Source organism: Hippoglossus stenolepis, chromosome 23 (assembly GCF_022539355.2).
Source record: "Hippoglossus stenolepis isolate QCI-W04-F060 chromosome 23, HSTE1.2, whole genome shotgun sequence".
Classification (NCBI taxonomy): Eukaryota; Metazoa; Chordata; class Actinopteri; order Pleuronectiformes; family Pleuronectidae; genus Hippoglossus; species Hippoglossus stenolepis.
Genome location: NC_061505.1, coordinates 11,797,855 through 11,804,886, shown reverse-complemented (window position 1 = coordinate 11,804,886; position 7,032 = coordinate 11,797,855).

The window sequence follows — 7,032 nt, the reverse complement described above, 5'->3', positions numbered from 1 at the left end:
TCATATTCAATTTGTGGGATACATGTTCCTTTCTATTTATATGGGGATATGATTTTCTTCTGCATGAAAGCTCCATCTCTTCACCGATATGTTCGTGTTTGATGAACTGAGTCGCATTAATGCATCACGCTTCACTACAAAGACAAGAGTGTAGGAAGCAGCATCTACTTCTGAATCTAAAGACATGCACCAGGTGCAACATGGACAAGTCACCAGTCCATCACAGGGCTAACATGCAGAGACAAACAACCATTCACAACGACGGTCAATTTACAATCTCAGTTAACCTAACCCCAGTCTGCACGTCAGAGAACCTGGAGAAAACCCGCACAAACACGGGTAGAACGTGCAAAATCCACAAAGACAGTGACCCAACTGAACCCTGAACAAAAGGAAACGCACACACAAGCTACAACTGGAGCCCCTTTGATGGATGCAACAAGCAAAAAAGATCGGAAAACTTAGTTGACGGACGAACATTTCGGAGTGGGTGTGTAAACGTGATTTACACAATGTGAGGTTGTAGTTACCGTTAAACGTTCCGCAATGTTTGAAGAATGTATGTAGATTAACATTTTATTCCATTTCCTCTGGCAGATTAATTGGACTCCAGTTGTGCTAATTAACCCTCCCACTAAAGTCATTTTTCGAATGGTGGAAGCAGCGAGGACCTACAGGGTTTTTCTTCGTCTACACTTGCACATACTGTAAAATGTCGACGCAAAAGTGTGTATGTCACATGTTCATGTCAGTTTGTAATCCCAAGAACATACAGTACAAGGCAGTGAGTGTGAACAGCATTCTGCACTTAGCACGCCTGAACTCTGCGGTACTGGAACAGTGTATGTGTGTGTGTGTGTGTGTGCATGTTCATATGTGCAAGACATCCTGAATTTCTTATATCAGTGCTGTTGTGGTTTTCACTGTAATTTCTGTGTATGTTTGGGTTGTGGGAATGCTTTATATTGTAAGTACAAGATTCTAAAATGATGGATTACCCACAAACAAAAAATACACAAGGAGATATGTATGTGCGCACATACACACACACACACACACACATTTCTATTATAATCATTCCTGCTTCGATTTGGTCACAAAGAAAAATATGTTTCAGAAATAATCTAAAAAGCCAGGTAATCAATTTTTGCACGCAGGTTTTTTGGGGGGGGCCGTGTGGAGGGAAGGTTCAGAGCGAGGAAGGAAAGGAAGTGAAAACAGGCTGATCAGAGGAGAGGTAGAGTAGTTCAGGGAGAGATAATGAAAACAGATGAAGGGAACGAAGAAGAAGGTATGAAATGGAATAATCCACTGAATCTAGTGTGTGTGTGTGTGTGTGTGTGTGTGTGTGTGTGTGTGTGTGTGTGTGTGTGTGTGTGTGTGTGTGTGTGTGTGTGTGTGTGTGTGTGTGTGTGTGTGTGTGTGTGCTTAGATCCTGCATGCACATGTACACAAGGGCACACAGGACATATGTACTTTTGGGTAAAAAAATCAAGCAATTTTGCAAAAACTCACTGAAAAATACAAATAAATGAAGAGTCTTTGTCCTTTAGCACAATGTCAATAAATGATGGGACAACACACACACACACAGACCAAGTCCTGCATCACTCAATCATTCTCTATCTAACTCTCTCTCTCTATCACACACACATTCCCTGAAAGTGAAGGGAGAGGACATCGTATTAGAAATCAATTTAACTTCACCATGTGTCGTATTTCATTCGTGTGTGTACGCATGTGTGTGTGTGTGAGAGAGAGAGAGAGAGATTTATTTATTTTCATTTTTATTCAATCAGGTCCCATAGGTCCCATGGGATGGACACACACACAGACAGGTATTATCCAACATTTCCTATTAAACTAAGTGCAATAATAAATAAAGTCCCGTTGTAGAATTATTCATGTTGTCTGTTGTCCCCTGGCCTGAGTGGTCCCTGTCAGAGGAGAGGGGGTGGGGGTGAAGAAAAGGGGATGGCCGCAGCAGGTAAGCCTGCAGGCAACATCTCAACAGTTATATTAGTTCAGTCTGAGACCTCTGTGAGTGAGGGAATGGGGTCTGTGGTGTGATGACTGACACAGAAAAATGATTACGATGTAAACGCTTAAATCTGGCGGGAAGGTGTTTGTGTGTTAAAACCAAAACACACTTAGAAATTACACTTTCCACCTTAATCAGCTACGGAATTATCATGGGACATTAAAGAGTTCCACAGCAGATCAAAGCCAGTGGCTAAAGCTGGGTGAGGCATCGAATAATCAGTCTGTGGTGCAGAGTGAAGTTAGAAAACTTTGTGTTCATCCTACCTGGTTTATATGCGGTGAAGAATTCAACACAGTCTACAGTTAAAAATAAAAGCTCTATAATTTAGCCCAATTTCACCGCAACGAAATGAACGCTGTGCTTTTACTTTGAAGACAAATTGCCTAAGAGGAAGTGATTATGAGAATGGTGTTGCCATGACGGAGATGAGCAGCCGCAGAACCCGTGAATGTCTGTGTCAGTCAAACACAGGTGAAATAAAAGGATTGAGTGATGGGCCAGATATTATTGTTGGCGGACCAGCTTTAGTCCGAGTTTCATTCTGTAGCCAATATTTTATTGTTATCCTTTAACAATAGAACTTTGATAAATCTCTGTGGTTTGGGTCACCACAAGACATCCACTGCTAAAGTTACAGAAATCCATCCGAGGAGCTTTAACAAGTTAACTAGTCCAATGCAATGTGGAATATTTCAGCTTAGTCATGGTTTAAGTCACTATAGAGCTTTGAATACCGAGGAGCTGCCTCCCTGTCCCAGAAGCAGCTGATGAATACTTACAAGCAGAATAAACTATCAAAGATGCTGAGGGGAAACATTTGCTGTAAGGTCATGAAGTGAGGACAAACAGCCCTGATGAGCTTCAGCCTTTATAGATCCCTGTGGGGGCAACTCGTCTCTATCGTCTCAGCCGTCTCTCATTTTGCGACGGCAACAGGTGTGTAACCCAGGTAGGCTCAGTTCAAAAGCGGGCATTTTCCACGTTAAGATTTTAAGCCCTCACTTTTCCCTCGGAGCCATTACGGCGGCAATAAACTTTGCACAAGTAATTTTACTTCAAAGATACCGCGGCCGTGACCAATTTCCCTTCGCTCGCCTCAGATTCCCTTCCCAACGACAGTGATTACACACGGATTTAATTAATGTGGGAACGGGAGGGAGGAACGGGAGGGTCTTTCAACTGTATGCTTGGAGTAGTCGGAGAAAAAAAAGAATGGGAGATTAGCGAGGGAAGGCAGGGAGGGTTATTTTAGATCACAAATGTGTGTCAGAGCCAATAATCGTTGACGGGATCCGTAATACGTCTGTCTCTTTTCTGCCGTCGCCTTTATCCATCTGTCCCCTCTAATATTTTCCTCGTTGGAAGTTTAATGTGTCCCGCGCGCCGTCCTCTCCGTCACACATGACTTTGCTAGCCCGCCGTTAACTCTCTGTACGAGGCCCCTCTGGGACGATAGCTTCCCTCACTCTCCTCCTTTCCTTTTCTCCCAGGCTGCGGAAGCAAGGAGAGAGAGGAGGGAAAGAAGAAAAAAAAAAGCAGACGGCACAAGACAACTCCTTGGTGCTGCGTCAGCACCGGCGGCCTCGGGAGAATAATAAAGCGGCGGGACAATTCAACACTGACAAAAGGCTAATGAGGGATGGAGGGAAATGAGGGGATACGGAAAGAGAAGGCGGGTGGGTGGTTGCAGGTGGTCTGTCGTTCAGGTGAGACCACAATGTGAAAAAATATTGTTGGAACAGTACATGCAGTGAGTGATCTGTCCGGGATGCACCAAAATGACCATAAATGTATGATAACCTGTCAATTCTGTCATCCGTCATCCCAGCCGGGATCAAACCATCAACCTTGTGGTTAATGGTCAACCCTCTCTCCCTCTTGAGAAGAGCACTTTGTGACTTTGGAACCTGTTCTACCATCTGAGCCAATAAATCACCTAAATTATAATTTTTCCTCACCTCTGGGTTGGAGGTCAATTTGACGTCTTTCCTGCTCCTCCACTAAAGCGTATGTAAAGGAGTGAGACATTTCCTGCAGCTTCATGCAACAGTTTTCAACCGGTGATGCTCTGACTTTATCTCCTTTTTTCTCTCTCTCTCTCTCTCTCTCTCTCTCTCTCTCTCTCTCTCTCTCTCTCTCTCTCTCTCGCACACACACAGACACACACTTTACATCTGATGCCAACAACCGCAGCGTCTGCAAAGTTGAAAGAAGGAGAGTGAAGGAGAGGAGGTGGAGGTAGAGATGTTGATCAATAAAAGTAATTGTGTCCAATGACAGACATGACCACCAGCATCACAAACAACAGTGACGTCATCAAGCACCTTCTGCAAGAGACGCCTGCACGGGCGCGCACACACACACACACGCACACACACACACACACACACACACACACACACACACACAGTGGATCTTTCTTTCAACACCAGCAAACTTGATGACAGGCCCTAACTAACGACAACCCCTACAGTGAACATTCAGTGTGAGGAAGACGTGTGTGTGTGTGTGTGTGTGTCTGTGTGTGTGTCTGCTGGGGATTCTTTCCTCGCGAGTGTGAACATGAAAAGACTTGAGGCCACTGGCTTTACGTTACACTGGCCCAGCCACAAAGTCAACTGTATCGACAGCAGCGTGGAAAATCAATAGGCACAAAAATCATTTTGGCATCTCCACTTCAGCTCAGAGCCAAACATATGGTGGGGCCTCATTTGGATAAGGCACTCACGACCTCTCACAATGAGGGCGATTAGTTTTAGCTTAGCACGGACAGTCGGTGAGAATGGGACCCACCGGATATTTCACAGCGCTCCATCAGGAGGCTCAGATGTGTCACAGCATTGGACGAGGCCCCAGACGTCCGAGGCATTTGAAGCCGAGCTGACCTTCGACGGGACCTGGAGCTGTGGCTACCTGGCAGGGATTGGGTCCAACTGTTGTTGCTCATCTGAATCAGCGCTTCCCTGTGCGAAGTGCTCATTGTGTAGCATTAGCCTGGAATGGTGGGGTTTGGAGCCATTGACAGTGTTTGTGGCCTCATAATAACAAAACGTAAAGTGTCAAAACACTGTGTATATATGCTTATGCTAATAAAAGAGTATCTGGTGGATCCTTGCCGCCCAAACCTATCCCAGAATTCATTGCGACGAGACATTCAGCGCTTGAGTATTACGCTTTAACTCAACTGAACAGCCTATGATACACGTGTTAACCAAGGGGCATTAAAACGTTATTGTCGAGTCCAACTGCAGCTGTGTTGCCGGGCAACATCAATAAGGGGCGGGCCGAGCTGGTGACGCAGATCACGGAAATCCTCTGTGGAAAAGACGGTCATATGGGTTTGGCCTTCGCAGTCTCCGTGGGCCGGGTAAACCGTGTCCTCCGAAGGACGCAGCCCCTGAATTGAGACGCAGCTTATATGTGCTATGATGTCAGAAGAAAATTGGCAGCTATGTGCTTAACAGTTAAATACAGCCAACACCGTATATCCTGAGTAGCATTTTGTTCAGGAGACTTACAAAGCTGGTGTTTCCTGAAGAAGGTCAGACACTACTATTGTCAGTAGAGGCAGAGTTTTTTTACCTGGGCTCTACCTTTAGCAGCTCTGCAGTGGCAAAAGTAAAACGTGCAGGAGAAAGCGGCGCCGCCGTAGAGGAAGAGTGTGTTAATGAGCAGCTTTTACAACAGCTTCACTGCGTAACCAGTCAATCAGGACTGAGCTCAACGATGTGAGATGTACAAACGGCTACAATGGGGGCGTGAGGAGGAGTCAGCTCAGCCAGAAAGGGGCCGGTTCACACTGTACGGTACAAGGGTGAAAGCTGGGGGACAGCCGCAATGTGTGATCTGCACGCAGAGACAGACGCAGGGCTCTGTCTCTCTCTCTCTCTTTCCCCCTGGTTGTCCTCTCTATCTCGCCCCCATAACACACGTGGTTCAGTAATGGAGATTAATGCACACTGGCATTGGAACAAGTTCGACAAACACGTGCGCGCGCGCACACACACACACACACACACAATAGTGTGTGTTTGGAGGGGGTGTCCTGAGCGGAAAGATTTAAAGATTCAGTAACAGGAAAGAGCTGCACTGACCAGTCCCCAGTAACTAGTAGGGCTCACAGTCCGTTAGTTAAGTGATGCGGTAAAGAGGTTGCAGCATCCAGCTCGTCTGCCTAAACATGTCTAGGTCAAGGTTATGGATTTATGATAGTTGCACTGAGAATTGTGGGATTGTTTTTCTAACAATACTGTCAGGGGGGTGGACACACACACACACACACACACAATGGCAGACGCACAAACACACACACAAAACCTATTAATTTTGCAGGATGTAACTAGGAAGACAGGGAGAGTTTACAATGGCACTGAATACTGTGTGTGTGTGTGTGTGTGTGTGTGTGTGTGTGTGTGTGTGTGTGTGTGTGTGTGTGTGTGTGTGTGTGTGTGTGTGTGTGTGTGTGTGTGTGTGTGTGTGTGTGTGTTGGGTGGGTGGGTCTCAGGTGAACACATGTCCCCGTTCAGCCCCAGTTTCTCGGTGACAGTCCACTGCTATGGGGTTACAGCCTGGCCTCATTTACACCAACACACACACGCACACAACTTTGTGGCCACAGACACACACTGACAGGCCGCCCGAGGGCTGAGGTTACAGTGGCCTATTTACAATCGAGATTCGGTTGCAATCACAGGCAAGAGATGATGGTGAGGACACGCTCAACATGCAGGTGGAGGAATTAGGGACAATGAGACCAACGTAGGGAGCACTGTAATACGGCTGCAACTATCGATTGTTTTTTCGATTGATCTAACGTTCAATTTTTTTAATAATCTAACAATTAATGTTTATTACTCCATAATGAAGTTACCAAAATATTTTTTTAAATTGTGTTATTTATATTTATTTAATCATCTTCTCTTCAATACAAACAAATCGGTACAACAAACAAAGTATACACTGCAAGGCATTTTTTCCACAACAGCAAA